The sequence below is a fragment of the Anabrus simplex genome, chromosome X, assembly GCF_040414725.1.
Source record: "Anabrus simplex isolate iqAnaSimp1 chromosome X, ASM4041472v1, whole genome shotgun sequence".
Taxonomy (NCBI): Eukaryota; Metazoa; Arthropoda; class Insecta; order Orthoptera; family Tettigoniidae; genus Anabrus; species Anabrus simplex.
This window is the reverse complement of record NC_090279.1, coordinates 174,337,225-174,354,836: the sequence shown is the minus strand read 5'-3', so window position 1 is coordinate 174,354,836 and position 17,612 is coordinate 174,337,225. Positions and strand designations below refer to the sequence as shown.

Below are 17,612 nucleotides of genomic sequence, written 5' to 3'. Positions count from 1 at the left end.
TTGCAACATGAGACTTGTTATCGAGTCCGTGCAGTGTTAATAGAAGTGCACATGCAAATATGTCGATAACGCTGAAAGAAAAGGAAAAGATCAGGAAATTGCTTGCACGTGTAGTTCATTTTCTTCCCCTCGGTTTAATTGGCACGTGGAGATTTCTAACTTGGATATGTCCCTGCACTGGGGTTCTATCTGGAAGTAGTGGCGTAAGCTTTCCAAGGCCATTGAAACCATGCCGACCAGTTGTCCTCGTCTGTGAACAACTTCTTAATAATTTTAATGTTATTTGATTTACCTCACACCAACTACTTCTTTTTACGGTTTTCGGAAACGCCGATGTGCCGGAATTTAGTCCTGCGGGAGTTCTTTTACGTGCCAATAAATCTACCGACACGAAGCTGACGTATTTGAGCACCTTCAAATACCATCAGACAGAGCCAGGATCGCACCTACCAAGATGGGGTAGAAAGCCAGGGCCTTAACCGTCTGAGCCACTCAGCCCGGCGTACAACTTGTTAGGAGCGCCATATATATGCTTCTGTAAGAAGGCAAGTTCTTAGTTAAAGGTTGTTTATACGTTGATATCAGAGGCTTAGTTCAGTTCCAGACGACAGCGAAATTCTCGGCAAATTATTCAGAACTCGCGCCGGGCATGGGAAAGCGATCATTGTGTTGTACGACGAACGTCGCGGAATAGTTTTCCTTCCCAAGTAGCTAACTCGGTGAACCGCGTACATTCGCGATCGAGGACGTCGTTCCGTTTGTGATGGCTACGATTGATATTCGTTGACGACACAGAGGCGGAGGGAAGCCCGAGCATATCCTCTACATGGCGTTGAAGATCATGCGTGTCCTTTGGTTTGATCGCCCCGCTCAAATCCACCTGTGATACAACGAAACTTACTCGCGTCGACGTATGAAGCAAGAAGTTTAGGTGAGATGTGCATCGTGCAAACACCGACTCCAATCCTCAGACCGTAATATTTAAAAAAAAACATGGCGGCCGAAGTAGCCGGATTACTGGGATTGGCTAACGCGAACATATCACGTACAATGACGGTAATTTAAAATGATAAATGTAACATCAAAGGGACAATCAATCTTTCACGTACGGAAACGCTTCGCCAACTAGTACGCAGCACATATCATCAACTAAAAAGATCCCCCTGACACTACAGCCCTTGAAGGGACTTGGACTACCAAGCGACCGCTGCTCAGCCCGAAGGCCTGCAGATTACGAGGTGTCGTGTGGTCAGCTCGGCGAATCCTCTCGGCCATTATTCTTCGTTTTCTAGACCGGAGCCTTGCCGGAAATCGAACCCGGGGCCTTCAGGTAAGAAGCAAGCACGCTACCCCTACATCACCAGAATCACATATATTCTGCTAGAAAAGAGAACATGCTATTTATTTAGAAATTTCATTTTGTCAAGCAACGCTTTTCTTACATTTCAGAGGCTAATGACCTATATGTTAGGCCCCTTAACAACAAGCATATTCTAATTCACTTCGCTGGATAGATGAAAATACATGATAAAACTTTTAAAAGGATATTTAAAAAATCATTTTGAATGTTTCAACATAAATTAAGGTGCGAGATTCCTCAATTTATTCGCTCTCGTGAGAACTATGAAACATAATTAGTTGCTTTAGTTTTAAAATCGTGGACGATTTCTTATATTCAGCACCCAGTGAAAGGGAAGTACACCCGTAATAATAATATTATTGGCTTTACGTTTTACTAACTACTTGTTGACGGTTTTCGGAGACGCCGAAGTGCCAGAATTTAGTCCTACAGTAGTTATTTTACGTATCAGTAAGCCTACGAGGCTGATGTATTTGAGCAACTTCTATACACCACCGGACTGAGCCAGATTCGGACCTGCCAACATGGGGTCAGAAGGCCAGCTCCTAAACTAAAAATGATTATGTTAGCCCAATGAACGGCTGTGGTAATGGTAACATAATGTTGACATGTATGGCATAGCAACACTTCACACAATGACGGTAACCTTTGTAATGAAACGTTCAAGCACTAAACAATAATAGTTTTTTCCCCGTTATAGAACACGAGTGCAAAATCTCTATTGACTCTAAACACTGATACTTAACCACATGGACGAGCTTCAGTTCGGTGTAGCCTGCTTTATAACAGATAAACCCAGCATGAATCGGAAGGTGTTGGTAGTGTAAAACCCTGCGTTACAAACCCAGCTAAGCCTTCCAAATCACTATTTCTTCCGTGGAACAGTACACCGATTTCTCTATCTGTCACACTTACACGTTTTGTTGTCCGGCTCCATGGCTAAATGGTTAGCGTGCTAGCATTTGAGCATAGGGGACCAGGGTTTGATTCCCGGCAGGGTCGGGAATTTTGACCATTATTGGTTAATTTCGTTGTCACGGGGACTGTGTGTATACGTCGTCTTCATCATCATTTCATCGTCATCACGACGTGCAGGTCGCCTACGAGAGTGAAATCAAAGGACCTGCACCTGGCGAGCTGAACCTATCCTCGGACACACCCAGCACTAAAAGCCATACGCCATTTCATTTCCCATGTTTTGTTATTCTCCAAGATCCAGCCAAACATTTCCGAAGGCAAGCACAGATTATTATAAAATACACTTGCATCTAAATCAGTCGACCCTTTAAAACACATGGACACTGACGGATTATCACGATATCAATTGTATTATATCTAAATTAATATTTTTCGAGGAACATGAAAAGGTTCACCGTTTGGAATTAAAGGAATGTCTTCCCTAACCTCAGACTTATTCTCAAAGTAATATATGCACACTACAGTTTTATCATATGCATATTCCCAATCCATTCCTCTCTTTAAGTTTTATTCCGTAGAAAAATTAAGAATAGTTGTATGAGAGGCATTGACATAGGTAGACTTAAACCTGGTTCACAGTACGGTCAAAATAAACACCATTCTCACAATACTTGGTAGGATTACAGATCCCAAGTGTCCACTGACTCATATAAATACACTCGCACATTTATATTCTACAATCAAACTAACATTTATGTCCAACTTTCATTAAACGACACCGACTATTGTACCGGTTACGACCTGTACATGCCGTATTGTTTTACTATGAATTGTACTTCATCATCACGCAAGACGTTCAGAGCGAACTTGGTTTATTTACGTTTGGAGGAGCGAGCAGGCGAGCCAGCGACAGCTGTGTGTGTGACGTAGCTGCAGGGACAATATAGACTACCCGCCTGACGCCACGTGTAACCTTCATGGCCTGGTATGTTCTGGATATGAACGTCACGCTTTCGTGAACATTCGATTGAAAACATTTCAAAAATTCTCTAATAATAATCGTAGCGACTTGAGCGATACGTCATTTTGAAGAGGATAACATGAAGGCCTCAAATTGTGAATCTCGAGTAAAACCGTCGAGGGATTCGCGAGATAATCAGCCTCAATATTTGATGGCGTGGGAGCCCCAAGCTGAATATAAGCTGAGCTCACTTGACCCAATCATGCAGCCTTAGCTGGGTGTCCAGCCTAACTCTCCACGCTGCGGTGTTCGTCGAAGTGCTGACAGAGTCTAACTTCGAATATTCAAAGTCTTCATGTGGGACTTAAACTCTGGCAGGCGTGTTGAACGTATAATTGTGCGCGTGTGAACTGTAATGTATAACAAAGTCTTTATAATAAACATTGAGTCTATCAATCAAGTTGAACTTATAATCTGTGCGCGTATTGGAACTCTGATTATGACAAGTCGTGTATTGGACTTATTGACAACAGTAAAGTATAACTGATATACTGTGCGCACATAGAAACTTCTCGATATAACTTACTTTCGTTCTTGTGGAACTGAGTTCATTACCACGTTGCCTGTGTGAAACTTATCTCCGAAACAATATTAATTTAAATGTGACACTACTGCAATATTCTAGGAACTGTGATATTTCTCTTTAAATCTCAGTCAGCTGAGCTTAATCTCTGAACACATCATTAATTTCAGTGTGACACTATTACGTTGTACTATGAACTGTGACATTTTTTCTTTAAATCTCAGTCAGCATAATTTCATTAATAAACAAGGGTGTTTATGAAAGTGTTCGAACTTTCACATGAAGATTAATGCAAGTGATTACCATAATCGTGTGCTAGGACACCGGCGTTTCTTTTTTTCCTATTTGCTTTAAGTTGTACCTACATAGATAGTTCTTATGGCGACGATGTGACAGGAAAGGCCTGGGAATGGGAAGGGATATGTTCAATAAATTTCCAATTTCTTTGAAATCAATACGGAAAAGGCTAGGAAAGCAACAGATAGGGAATCTGCCACCTGGGCGACTGCCCTAAATGCAGATCAGTATTGATTGTTGTTGATTTCACTCGCGTGGATTTGGAAAGTTGATAAAAAATAATTGTTCCTCTTACTGCACTAAGACATTTTCTGGAAATCCCTAAAGTATAAAAACTCACCGAAAAGTAGCATTTCATTTACCCCAGAACGTCTTTGTAAACCACGATTGTGGCATTGCCTTTAGGGGCTAAGATGTCCAGGCTACAGGCAGAGCTAAATCTGGAACATGCGACAGAGAAACAGTCCTCTTTTAAGTAAAAAAGTTTCTTTTTTTCTAAAGGAGATTCCAAATACCGATTTTCACGTCTGTAGCATCTTAGTCTTTGAGGCATAAGTATCCTCACAAAGATAATTCAACTCCTTCTTAACTTAAATTCGATCTCCAGCTTAAGTTGATTTTCCACAAACAAAGGGTACGTGTTTCTTTATTTTTAAAGGTGATTACAGGTACCAATTATCACGTCTGTAACATGTTAAATTTATGAGATATGCTGTAGATATACTCATTTTAAAAACTGCCTCACTCCTTGGCTGAGTGGTCAGCCTTCAGGCCTTCGGTTCTCAGGGTTCCGGGTTCAATTTCGGGCTGGGTCGGGTAGTTTAATCGCGTGTGATCAATTCATCTGGCTCGAGGACAGGTTTTTTGTGTTTGTTCCAACACTCTCCTCTTCATATTCGATCAAAACACACCACATTAACAACCATAACAGATACATGGAATAGTAATTACCTCCCTACACACGCGGTTGGCGTCAGGGAGATTATCCACCCGTAAAACAGGGTCAAATCCACGTGTGCGACACAGTTCGCACCCGCGACCCCTCAGGTGTGGGAAAAGCGGTAGAAGAAGAAGATACTCATTTTAAAAATTCACCTTTTTAGTATTTCATCCCCTTACGTGGATTTTCCAAAAAAAGTGTTTTCATTTATTTTTAAAAGAGATTTCAAATACCAGTTTGAACGTCTGTAATATCTTCAGTTACTGAGATACATGTAGCCTCATATAAATAATTCAAATCCTTCCTCACTTCTTTTCACTCTCCTCACCCCCCTCCACCCCTTAAGTGGATTTTCTGAAAACAACAAATTATGTTCTTTTATTTTTAAAGGAGATTACATATATCAGTTTTCATGTCTGTAACATGTTACGTTTTTGTTATACATTGTAGAAAATCTCGCTGCTGTAAGAATAGTGGAGCTGACGCTACCATGATTACGGCAGTTCATTTATGTATCCGATTCCTAGAGCAGGGGTAGTTTGGTGCTAATATCTCAACAACGGTTGGCTTTAGGGCCTTAAAAGATGGGTTTTGGGCCCCTAGGGCTTACGGAGTTTTGTTCTTTGCGTTAAGGGGCTAAAAATGAGCTTTGTCTCGTCCATGTTTGACAAATTCGATATTCCACGTATATTAGCCTAGTATTTTATATCTCCCAACGTCGCCCAACCCCTATCGACTTGTTTTGAAAATAAAATATAGCGTATACCACTCAGGAATAAGTTATATTTATATTAGTGAAATAATTTTTAGAATCGGTCCAGTAGTTCCTGAAATTAGCCATTAGATACAAGCAAACTTTACCTCTTTATTGCTGACGGGGCAAGATTTTCGAGAAATCCGAGACCATCCTAATAATTTTTTGGATATTATTAATTTATCCCCCTAATTAAACAAGAATTTAAGTGAAAAAGTAATAAGAAAAGTTAGCACATATTTTTGAATGAAATGAGGTGAAATTATAATGACAGAATTAGTTTCGAATAAGTTCACAAATGTAGTTTCTATGGTAACCTCAATGTCAACGGTAGAAATTTCACAATTTTTGCAAAGATGACGTGGTATTGATGTATTGTGTGCGAAATTTATCTAAGAATATTTAGATAGGATTCTTTAGAAATATCAGTTGACTGGCTACCAAAATTGCGGTATTCTGATACTGAAACACAGAAGAATGAGGATAAACGTCACATTACCGAGCGTGTTGAAACTGTTAGCTTGTATTCGGCAGATGCTCCAGTATAGGCGGGTCTTTAGGTGGTTCTCTCTGTTTTCCCATTTTCATAGTTATCATTTCCAATAAGTCTACGTCGCAATATGAACTGTCTGAATAAGTGTCACATAAACCAGATACAAGAAAGAAACAGACATTACTTTTCGCAGCTACAAAAATGGTTCTCGAGTTCATCAATTCTGGTCACCAACAGATAATTTAAAGAGTAAAGTGGACAGTCAGTTTTCATGGGAACTGTGATAAAGCACTTAACAAAATCTATATGGTGGAAGTAGATGTAGCCAATACCGACTAATTAACCTCGTGAGTCAAGTTCTTAAATTCTTTCTATATATGATACATTTCACAATTCATTAAAGATGCGAGTTGGACCACAGTTTGTTTTCGTAAGAGATTTTGAACATTTGAGCCCTTATTCTGCCTGACTGACACTTTTACATAGTTGTACAGCCCAGTCTGAAGGTGCATATATCTGCTTCATTGATTATGTCCGAGCATTAGATTGTGTCAAACATACCGAAAACTTTCCAAGTCTGCGAAGTTGCATGAACCTCAAGCAGCCTTCGTAAGAATCGGAATCTGCGAGCCAGGCGCTATTAGTATCAAACAGGGAGTACGGTAAGGATGTGTATTATTTCTCCTGCTGTTTAATATGTACTCTGAGCAGAACTTCCGAGCAGCTCTTCAAGTGGCGTAAGATGGAAAACAGTTAACTGTGGGCTGATCAACAATCTGAGGTATGTAGATGACACTTTTATCGAATGTCGTCAACGTCTGGCAGACATAATCCTAGGAGAAGTTGGTAAACTTGGACGCAGAATTAACAGCGACAAGACCATGGTGATGGCAATTTCGAGAACTGGTATCATGCACAATCTTATGAATATTTATGGGGAACAAGTTGAACTATTGCGGAAGTTTATGTACCTTGGCAGCTGGAATACTGATGACATAGGCCCGGATTTAGAGACGCCTGCACGTATAGAATTGTCTCGTATTAGCTTCCTGTAAAGGAGGAATCTACTGTGTGGCAGATGCCTCAGGTTGGGGACACATCATAACTCGTCAGATGCTATGTATGCTATGCTATGTATGCTATGTCTCTAAAATGTAACATCATTACAAAAGTAAATGCCTTCGAGATATGGATGTTCTGAAAGATGTTACGTATCTCGTGGACAGACCACGGCTCCAGTGCTGTCGTATTCAGATGCATGAGGAGGGAACCAATGTTGATGTGTACAATCAAGTAAAAGGACACAGTCTACCTTGGGCATAGTATGAGGAACGAAAACCACAACATGCTAAAACTGATTATCATCATTATCATCATCATTGTCCCACTCCAGTAGCCTGGGTGTGGTTAACAAGCCTCCTCCACTCCTTTCTGTCCTTCCACTTTTCCTGCTCCATGATTTCCGCCACATTCAATCCAGCTTCTCTAATGTCCTTCCAAATCTGATCCATCCACCTACTTCTACGTCATCCAATTGCTCCTTTTTCCTTAAGTTCCCTTTCTAATTCCCTTCTTGTTACCTGTTCCTTCCCATTCTTTTTACATGTCCGAACCATCTCAGTGTTGCTTTCTGTATGTTCTATGCTCTTGTCTGATTTTAATATTTTGAATTCTATTTCTTCGTGTCTTTCAACCGATGTTCTTAAAAAAAATAATTTCTACTTCTAGGATCTTACCATCTTGTATCTTATTAGTTACCAGCGTTTCTAGCCCGTATGTTACAATTGGTATGAAATGCTTTACGTCGCACCGACACAGATACATCTTATGGCGACGATGTGATAGGAAGGGGCTAGGAATTGGAAGGAAGTTGCCATTGCCTCAGTGGCGCCACATTGCTTGGTGATGGACGTGAGTGAGTGAGGTTCCACAGTAATCAAGTGATTTGAAGGTGTTATACATCAGTGAAAGTGACAAAAATTTTCGGAAGCGTAATATTTGTATTTACCAATCAATATACACACACGTTTTGTTGGTATTGATCTTCTTTTCTTCCAAATTCGCATTGTAAAGAAAAAGGGGCGCCGAAACAACGGAGTTGGAAGCCCAGCCATTACCAGTGCTGCCAACGTAGACCGCCTCGTGAAGTGCCATTTCGACCCGCATAACAGAAGTGGTCATAAAAGAAATTGAAAAAAGTTTAAAATTTAATATCGAAGCGTTGTCAGAGTTAACTGAAAAACTTGATAAGAAGGAGGCGGAAATCCGCAAACTGAAGGGGTATATGGACGCTAAGTGTGATTCATTGGAGCAATATAGCAGGAGAAGTAATGTAAGAATTTTCGGCATTCCTGAAAGTTCGAACGAAAACTGTGATGAACTAGTGCTCAACGTGTGCAAAGCAGTAGGTGCAGATGTGAAACTTAATGACATCTATAGTTGTCACAGAGTAGGATCTCGATCTCCAGGAAAAACACGACCTATCCTAGTGAAATTTGTGTCTTATCGCTCACGGCAGGACGTTTTCACGAAGAAAAGGAAACTGAAAGGATCATCTCCAACAATCCATGAAGATCTTACGGCTGTCAGAATGTCCATCTTGAAGACAGCAATCCAGCGTTTTGGACTTACAAACACTTGGACTGATTCAGGAGACATCATAATCAAGAAGGCGGACGGGATGAAATTAAGAGTTTGCCAGTTAAAGGAACTTCCTATGGCATAAGGTTCTGTTGCAGTGCTGCCTTATCACTTGACAATGTGAGTCTACTTCCCATCCTTTACCGTAAGTCACAGCCGAAAAGCTATCTTTTTATTTAGTTTAAGAAAATCAATCTATCTATCTATCTATCTATCTATCTATCTATCTATCTATCTATCTATCTATCTATCTATCTATCTATCTATCTATCATCTGTCTATCTATCCATCCATTTACCGTATTAATTGATCTAAATATCGATTAGCTTATCTGTCTTCTTATCCTACCATCTGTCGAGTGACTTACTCTTTAATCACTTTCCTAACTGGATCAAATTTAAATCAGGCCCCCGTATTTACGTCTACATAGATCTAACATCTACACTACGTAGAATAAGCTCCTACTCGAGTTATTCTGTACGCGTAATCTGCTGTTGCACGTTACTATTATTATTATAATTATTATTATTATTATTATTATTATTATTAATATTATAGACAATTTAGCTATCTAAAATACGTAAATTGCTGATTATTCATTGGATCTATACGCATGCTGTGTTCTACTTCTAGTTAGTTTTCATTTTAGCAATTGGCAATGCATACCACTAACAGCAGTAATCCCTCTGACCATTGCAATACTTTTCCTTGTCACACTTCCCCTTCCCCGCCCAGCCCTTCAACCTGTCTACTTGCTAGTCCATTGACCCGAACCCCACCCTTTGAAGCTACAACACACATTCTCCAGTCAGCTCTAAATAGACATAAAAGCGCACTTCACATATGTCACCTTAATGCCCAGAGTTTAGTTTCTCAAACTCGCATAGATGAACTAAAAGCGATTTTCATTCCACTGTCCTTTGATATCATCTTATGCAGTGAAAGTTGGTTGAAAGTCAAACATCAAGCTAAGAATCTTGAATTACCTGGCTACTGCCTTCTGAGGAATGACAGACATGTCAAAGTGGGAGGTGGGGTCTGTGCTTTTGTCTCTTCGCGCTAGAAACCTCAAATTATCTGTCAGTCGCCTCAACAGTACGAGCGTAAACCTGAGTACATGTTCATAGAGATACAGGTCGCTACTGTTAAATGCTTGGTAGGTGTAGTATACAAACCGCCTAAAGCTCGCCGTCTGAATGACTTAGAGACTGATATTAACAGACTGTTACCTATGTACCAACATTTTATAATGATGGGAGATTTTAATACAAATCTTCTAGATCCAGATTCTTCCGAAGCCACCCATCTATTGAATACGTTTCAGGCATGCAGCATGGCGGTCCTCCCACTTTCTCCCACTCACCACACTAAAACTTCACACACACTACTGGACCTAATAGTAACGAACAACCCTGACAGAGTAATACATCACGGCCAGATATCTGCTCCCGGACTGTCAGCCCATGACATCATCTTTATGTCTTACGCACTGCAATGCCCTAAACATAAACCTAAGTACGTGACTTACCGAGACTATAGCCGTATTAACAACGAAAAATTATTGGAAGACGCTTTTTCGATGCCGTGGCAGGAGATAACTCATAAAACTAATATTGACGACATGGTCACCACTTTCAATAACATGATACTACACATTTTTGACAAACATGCCCCTATACGAACAGCACGCGTCTGTAAAAGACTCTCCCCGTGGCTAAATGATGATATTAGAGCAATGATGGCTAAGCGGGATGCAGCTCATAGGAAATATAAACATTACCCGACGGAGGAAAACTTTATCTATTACAAACGACTACGTAATAAAACGACTCAGACAGTAAGAAACGCTCGACTACGGTACGCCCATGACCTTATAAAACCTGACGTAAGACCCGCTACTTTATGGAAGTCAATCCGCCCTTTTGGACTAAATAAACCGGACAAGGTAGACGATTTGGAAGTTTCTCTTGATGAATTGAATAATCAATTCGTATCCTCCCATGTACAATTAAACGCAGAAGCAAAAGAAAATCTTTTGTGTGCAAATTACAACACACCACCCGTAGGCAGAGACAAATTTTATTTTAGTTATGTCTCACCCCTTCAAGTGAAAGCGGCTATCATGCGAATCAAAACTAAATCCACAGGGGTGGACAATATATGTATTATAATGCTAAAGAAAATTATCGACGCTATTATTCCAGTATTGACATTCGTATACAATTTCTCCCTTCAAAATAGTGTATTTCCAACTGTCTGGAAAATGGCCCTGGTGCATCCTTTACCAAAGATAAAATCTCCTAGACTAAACAGTGACTAGAGACCTATAAATTTACTGTCAATAGCAGCCAAGGGACTCGAACACATAGTGCATAATCAAATCACCAACTATCTCAACGACCACGACATATTAGACCCACACCAGTCAGGTTTCCGACGCAATCACAGTACATGTACTGCCTTACTAAGCGTGACTGACGATATAAGACAGGCTATTGACGAGCCAAAACTGACTATCCTAGTATTATTGGACTTCAGCAAAGCATTTGACTCTGTAGATCATGAGTTGCTCCTATCCAAACTTTATCACCTAGGGTTCTCCTACAGTACTCTGAGATGGTTGGGAGCTTATTTACACGAAAGGCAACAACGTGTCACCAATCAAGGTGCATTTTCTTCGTGGCAATATGTAAAACGAGGTATCCCACAAGGGTCAACCCTTGCTCCTTTGCTATTTTCTGTCTATATCAACGACCTAGCTAATCAGCTGACACATTGTAAACGTCACATCTATGCTGACGACGTACAATTGTACATCTATGCAAAACCAACAGACGTTTTGACAGCAATCGAGAAAATTAACATGGATCTAGAGGCCATAAGTAAAGGGTCTTACCAGCATGGACTTATTTTGAACCCAAAAAAGTCCCAAACTATAGTAATTGCCCACCTAAGATTTATTTCCGACAATTTCCGCATGTCCATCCCCGACGTACAACTTCAAAATCAAGTTTTGCCCTTTTGCAAGAGCGTAAAAAATCTCGGAGTAACCATTGACCAGCACCTCTCGTGGACGGATCAGGTAATATCTGTGAGTAGACGAGTTTTTGCTACGTTGCACACATTAAACAATTTCAAATTTACTTTTCCGTTCAGTTTAAAGAAGAAACTAGTTGAAACCCTGTTCTTCCAATATTCGATTATTGTGACGTAGTTTACAAAGATGTGAAAACCGAGCTTCGAGATAAACTACAACGTGCACAGAATGCCTGTGTAAGATTTATATGTAATCTGAAATTTTCATATCATGTTACCCAGTCTTACGTCGAACTCGGATGGCTACGCCTTGAAGACAGACGCAAGCTGCATACCCTGACTTAATTGCACCGAATCCTTACCTTACAATCCCCATCTTACCTGTATTAACGATTTCATAGCCTTTCTGAACACCATGATAAAAACACCAGAGCGCTGAGCTCGACACTGCTCGCTATTCCTAAGCATAAATCCTCAACCTACAACAATTCCTTCACTGTTGTGGCCAGCCGTGAATGGAACTTCCTTCCGCAGGTCAGAGGTATATCAAACCACGGAAGATTTAAAAGTATGAGTTCAAAATATCTCTATGAAACGAGCTCGTAGTTCGACAGTCTTCTTCTTCTTCTTCTTCTTCTTCTCCCCAGGGTCTTTCTTCTTCTTCTTCCTCTTCTTATTATCATTATTATTATTATTATTATTATTATTATTATTATTATTATGTCCGCCTCCGTAGCGTAACGGTTAGTGTTATTACCTGCCGTCCTCGGGGGCCCGGGTTCGATTCCCGATACTGCCAGGAATTTAAGAATGGGAGGAGGGCTTGTATGTGGTTGAAATGGTACATGCAGCTCACCTCCAATGGGGGTGTGCCTAAAAAGAGTTGCGCCACCTCGGGATGAGGATACGAGTTCACTTTTACTTTTATTATTATTATTATTATTATTATTATTATTATTATTATTATTATTATTATTATTATTATTATTATTATTATTATTATTATTATTATTGAAATTTGTTGTATGTTAATTTCTTCGCAGGAAGCAAAATGTTAATTTATATTTGTGTATTATAGTAGTTATTTTTATGTTAATTATGTATTTCACTGGTTAAGTGTAAGATGGGGACACGTGTCCCTAAGTTTGCCAGTTAAAATAAATCATGTCTATCTATCTATCCAAGTCATTTGCCTGGTGTGAAAATGTGAAGTACGGAAAACCATCTTCGGGGCTGCCGACAGTGGGGCTCGAACCCACCATCTTCCCATTACTGGATACTGGTCACACATAAGCGACTGAGCTATCGAACTCGCATTTTTTTGTAATTACCATTCCAAACTTCTTCAGATTGTCATTCCAAATGTTCAGTCTCCTTTGTACTTCCTTTTCTCCCTTTCCCCAAATCACCACATCATCTGCAACACCAAAGCATTCACTTCATCACTACTGATACTCTGTTTAACGTTTTATGATTTCGTCCAACAATATCATAAACAATAATGGCGGCAGTGCACTTCCTTGCTTGAGAACTTTTATTGTATAAACTGTTTCAGAGTCATCACTCACAGCTTGTACACTGCTTTTACTCTCATGATACAACATTTTTACCTTGTTAATTAATGACGTTTTGCACTCCTTTTCAGTAGGCATTCCCATACATGTTTTCTCTTTAACTGTATCATAAGCTTTTTCTAAATCCAAAGATAAGAAGATGATTTCGTTGTTCCTCTCCAGATACTTTTCCATTATCGGTCGCACTGTAAATATCAAGCCTATTGTTGATCTATTCGGTCTAAAGCCATATTGTTCTTCCTCTAACTGTGTTTATATAGATTATGCAGGGTAAAACGGATGAACGTGGGGATCGCGATCGACGGAAACACACTTGTCTGAGGAACGTACGAGATTGTCCTGGACTAGATTCGACTAGACTGATGAGGACAGCCGAACATCGTACAGACTTCACTGATTGCGGACAACCTTTAGTAATGGAGAAGGCACTACAAGAAGAAGAAGAAGGAGAATGCCATTTCTCACAACAGGCTGTGAGAAATTTGTAGAGTCCTCTATGTGTGCAGAACAACAATGCTTTTTATAATGTTCCAGAAACGAATATTTTGAGTTGTTAAACAAGCGAATACTTACATAAATTGTTATCTGTAACTGAATATTTCTTGAAGGGGATCATAGACACTGTAAGCTGGCAAGAACTTGTGCGAATAATCTGTGTCCACACGTTTACATGTCTGTAACATTTCGTCTCCGTGCATTAAACACAAAAGCGAAATGATTGCCTGAATAATTCATGACTCTAATTAAGTGCAAGCCTTTCAGTATAGGGACCTTATACTGATTAATTTAAGGTAATCTGTTCATTATATTTTTACAAATATAAACATTAATTATATATATTATGTAATAAGCAGACAACGAAGAGTTCAGTGGTAGCTGCAGCTCATTGTAGGTTTGTGGCGTTTAATTACATTTCTGAGCACCGCAATGGCAGACAGTGGATCTGGGTGACAATAAAGGCACAGTAATTTTTCCAAGCGCTTGCTTTATCACGTGGTGTTACGTAAACAAGGTGTATAGGGGTATTATATGAACATAGATAATTTTTAAATTCTTGTTTATTTTTTTGTTAAGATAAGCACAATTTTCTTTTATACTGAAGAGCTATACAAGCAAAGCTCTTCTCCAGTGCGAACAATCAACGTAAATCATGATGTTGGTATGTATAGGAAAGTTCTTCGAAAGTAGTGGATCATTCTTTAGACACTTGGATACTTGCAAGAGTACTGGATCATTTAGATTTAGTTGGGTAAATACCCACCCTAGAAAGAAGAACAGTGAGAATATTGTTAAATAAGTGAATAAATAAATAAATCAGTAATCATTAAATAACTTATGAGTAGATAAATGAACTAATTAATAACTAATGAAATAATGAAATACATAAATAGTAGGGCCTACCGTAAATTAAACAAGCATAATGTTTAATAGATATAAATTACGGTAAAACCCCGGTGTGTGCCGATACTGTACTCTAAGTATATTAGAACTATACTGGACTATATTTAGTGTGGTTTCTATTGCAGTATTTTCTAGTTTCTTTTTAGTGGCACAAGTTTCAAACAATGACAAACGTTTATTCAGATGCGAGGTTGTATTCTCTTCGTACTAGCGAAAATTATCTTTAAATTTGTTCGCTTTTGAGGACTTTTTTCAAGAACGGCACCTACTCGGTCCCGCTCAATTTACAGAATTGTTTATTGCTGAGCTATGGAGAACGTACGATAAATCCTAGAAAAGTATTTATGATGGACCAGAAAAGAGAACTACATACTGCTCTGATGGGTAGATGTGAAAACGGTTGACTGTAATAGTCTGTCTCAGGACTGAACAATGTGTTCGGGGCGGTCATGAACGGCGGCTTAGTTCAGCTCAATTTGTGAAATGTCTCTGACCGCTGACCGCGGTGTGAGGTGACAGCTGAAGGAGGAGACTTCATTGAAAAATATATTGATTCCAGTGAAAAAATATTTTCTTGCTGGACCATTGAAGTCTGTTTCAGTGTGTGTGTTAAATTATATGAATATACTTTCTGAAGTATTTATAAAGTGTAAAGATTTACTTTGAGTCTCCAAATTCCCTGTGCTCACGAGATGCATATCTACATTGTGTTTAAAGTGTTTGTATACAGCATATACAACATAAAGCGACATGGACGAATATGGTAACATTGCTTAGCATGAAAAAATAGCTTTATTTTATAAGGAACAGAATACTGGTAATATTCTATTTAGATTCTGAGTCTTGTTTCTTGGGTGTGGTGTCATAACTTACAAGAAAGGCACTCTATGCATTTTATGATATGATATTGGCGTACTGTACTTACCGGTACATAGTAAAGACCCTCTGGTATCTGAAACAAGAAAGAGAGAAGTGTTTTATTTATACATTTTTGTTCTGACGGCGGGCATCAAAATACCCTTTCAAACCAAAACAATGTAGCACATGCATGGAATGCCAAATGACTAGTAGCTATAGAAACTAAATAAAGACAGGCCAGAAATCTCTCACCTTATATTTTCAATATATACGTATATACAGCATATATAATCGCGCAATACGTTAATGAGGGCATTTTGTTGTATAAGTTGTATAAGGAACAAGTGGACCTATAATATAATGTTTGTTGTTTGTATCTGAATGAGTGGTAAATTAGATTTTGATGATACTTAAATATAATTCTGAATACATATTAAGGACACATGGCTGTGAAGACCGCAGTAAAGTAGAAGCAAATATTTTGGACATAACTTGGACAAAGGAATTATTTTAGGTCTATACAAATTATCACATTAAAATTATGTCATTTACAGTAAGCTACAAAAGTTGAAAACTAGAAAAGCAGCTGGAATCGATAAGTTTTCGGTAGATATACTGCAGACAATGGGTTGGGATATATACCATATATAAGTACATACTTGGTTATTGTTTGCATGAAGGAACTATACCAAATGAATGGAGAGTTGCCATGGTAGCCCCTGTGTATAAAGGAAAGGGTGAAAGACATAAAGCTGAACATTACAGGCCAGTCAGTTTGACATGCATTGCACGTAGCTTTGCGAAAGCATTCTTTCTGATTATATTAGACATGTTTGCGAAATTAATAACTGGTTTGATAGAAGACAGTCTGGGTTTAGGAAAGGTTATTCCACTGAAGCTCAACTTGCAGGATTCCAGTAAGGTATAGCAGATGTTCTGGATTCAGGAGGTGAAATGGACTGTATCGCGATTGACATATCTAAGGCATATGATAGGGTATATCATGGGAGACTACTGGCAAAAATGAGTGTAATTGGATTTGATGAAAAGTGACTGAATGGGTGGCTATTTCTAGTAAATAGATCTCAGAGATTTAGAGTAGGCGAAGCTTTATTTGAACCTGTAATAATTAAGATGGGAGTTCTTCTAGGCTATTTTTTGGACCTTCATGTTTTCTTATACATATAAATCAATGGTATGTGTAAAGAAGTGGAATCAGAGATAAGGCTTTTTGTAGATTCATCTTATTCTGTACAGATTAATAAATAAGTTACAAGATTGTGAGCAACTGCAAAATGACGTCGATTATGTTGTGGGAAGGACAGTGGGCAATGGTATGATGATAAACGGGATTAAAAGTCAATTTGTGAGTTTTTCGATTGTAATTACCACATTGATGGGGTGGAAGTTCCCTTTGGGAATCATTGTAAGTACCTAGGTTTTAGTATAAGGAAAGATCTCCATTGGTGTGATCACATAAATATGATTGTTAATAAAGGTTACAGATCTCTGCACTGGGTTATGAGGGTATTTAGGAGTTGTTGTAAGGATGTAAAGGAGAGGGCATATAAGTCTCTGGTAAGACCCCAACTAGAGTACGGTTCCAGTGTATGGGATCCTCGCCGGGGTTACTTGATTCCAGAACTGGAAAAAATGCAAAGAAAAGCAGTTCGATATGTTCTGGGTGATTTCCGACAAAAGAGTAGCGTTACAAAAATGTTGTAAACTTTGGCTATGTATGGTGTGAAAATGTTGCTCATAAGGTCGGTTGGTGTATATATTTCAGTGGGCTCTGCA

The 17,612-nt window shown here is 39.0% G+C and overlaps 1 long non-coding RNA gene across 1 annotated transcript in view; it reads right to left on the bottom strand.

The window, feature by feature from the left end:
* Positions 1–14,596: 14,596 nt before the first annotated feature.
* The window catches only part of LOC136886029 (uncharacterized), a 71,480-nt gene continuing 68,464 nt past the window's right edge, over positions 14,597–17,612 (bottom strand). Inside the window, exons 4-5 of the long non-coding RNA XR_011019017.1 lie at positions 15,883–15,909; positions 14,597–14,818 (exon numbers count right to left, since the gene is read on the bottom strand). This is a non-coding gene — a long non-coding RNA (uncharacterized lncRNA). The remainder of the gene's footprint in view (positions 14,819–15,882; positions 15,910–17,612) is intronic.